This window comes from Perkinsus marinus (genome assembly GCF_000006405.1).
Source record: "Perkinsus marinus ATCC 50983 genomic scaffold scf_1104296941058, whole genome shotgun sequence".
Classification (NCBI taxonomy): Eukaryota; Perkinsozoa; order Perkinsida; family Perkinsidae; genus Perkinsus; species Perkinsus marinus.
In genome coordinates, this window is record NW_003212632.1 from 1 (window position 1) to 1,297 (window position 1,297).

The 1,297-nt window shown below is 49.9% G+C and overlaps 6 non-coding genes across 6 annotated transcripts; all 6 read right to left on the reverse strand.

The window, feature by feature from the left end:
* Window positions 1-30: 30 nt before the first annotated feature.
* On the reverse strand, window positions 31-110 carry Pmar_PMAR020911. The gene has a single exon. It is a non-coding gene; the product is annotated as a tRNA-Val (tRNA).
* A 121-nt stretch (window positions 111-231) lies between these two features.
* Window positions 232-311, reverse strand: Pmar_PMAR020912. Its single transcript has one exon. It is a non-coding gene; the product is annotated as a tRNA-Leu (tRNA).
* A 187-nt stretch (window positions 312-498) lies between these two features.
* Pmar_PMAR020913 lies at window positions 499-578 on the reverse strand. The gene has a single exon. It is a non-coding gene; the product is annotated as a tRNA-Phe (tRNA).
* Window positions 579-699: 121 nt separating this feature from the next.
* Window positions 700-779, reverse strand: Pmar_PMAR020914. The gene has a single exon. It is a non-coding gene; the product is annotated as a tRNA-Leu (tRNA).
* A 187-nt stretch (window positions 780-966) lies between these two features.
* On the reverse strand, window positions 967-1,046 carry Pmar_PMAR020915. Its single transcript has one exon. It is a non-coding gene; the product is annotated as a tRNA-Leu (tRNA).
* Window positions 1,047-1,167: 121 nt separating this feature from the next.
* Window positions 1,168-1,247, reverse strand: Pmar_PMAR020916. Its single transcript has one exon. It is a non-coding gene; the product is annotated as a tRNA-Leu (tRNA).
* Between the last annotated feature and the right edge of the window lie 50 nt (window positions 1,248-1,297).

Below are 1,297 nucleotides of genomic sequence, written 5' to 3' on the forward strand. Positions count from 1 at the left end.
TTTAATACAACACCAGTCAGGTATATAGACTGACAGCTGTGGGGTTCGAACCCACGCCCTTTCGGACTGGCGCGTTAAGCCAGCGCCTTAGACCACTCGGCCAAACTCTCGATGAGTGCTTCAGGATTCATAGCCGAGGTGATGCGTTACACTATAGGACATGACACAAAAACGGTTTCGAACCGTTTCCGCGGAATGCGTTCTTCATCAAATCACACGAAAAGAAATTTCTAACAGCTGTGGAATTCGAACCCACGCCCTTGCGGACTGACGCCTGAAGCCAGCGCCTTAGACCACTCGGCCAAACTGTCGATGAGTGCTTCAAGATTCATAGCCGAGGTGATGCATCGCTCTGCCAAACCAGAGGACACAAAAAATGGATTGAACGGATTCTGCGAGGTGCGATGGCACAATATCGATCAAAAGGTTTTGGTCTTGCACTACCTCGCTTCTGAAAAGGTCTGGGTTCTCAATATAACACCAGTCAGGTATATAGACTGACAGCTGTGGGGTTCGAACCCACGCCCTTTCGGACTGGCGCTTTAAGCCAGCGCCTTAGACCATTCGGCCAAACTCTCGATGAGTGCTTCAGGATTCATAGCCGAGGTGATGCGTTACACTATAGGACATGACACAAAAACGGTTTCGAACCGTTTCCGCGGAATGCGTTCTTCATCAAATCACACGAAAAGAAATTTCTAACAGCTGTGGAATTCGAACCCACGCCCTTGCGGACTGACGCCTGAAGCCAGCGCCTTAGACCACTCGGCCAAACTGTCGATGAGTGCTTCAAGATTCATAGCCGAGGTGATGCATCGCTCTGCCAAACCAGAGGACACAAAAAATGGATTGAACGGATTCTGCGAGGTGCGATGGCACAATATCGATCAAAAGGTTTTGGTCTTGCACTACCTCGCTTCTGAAAAGGTCTGGGTTCTCAATATAACACCAGTCAGGTATATAGACTGACAGCTGTGGGGTTCGAACCCACGCCCTTTCGGACTGGCGCCTTAAGCCAGCGCCTTAGACCACTCGGCCAAACTGTCGATGAGTGCTTCAAAAATCATAGCGGAGAAGATGCGTTACACTATAGGACATGACACAAAAACGGTTTCGAACCGTTTCCGCGGAATGCGTTCTTCATCAAATCACACGAAAAGAAATTTCTAACAGCTGTGGGATTCGAACCCACGCCCTTGCGGACTGACGCCTGAAGCCAGCGCCTTAGACCACTCGGTCAAACTGTCGATGAGTGCTTCAAGATTCATAGCCGAGGTGATGCATCGCTCTGCCAAAC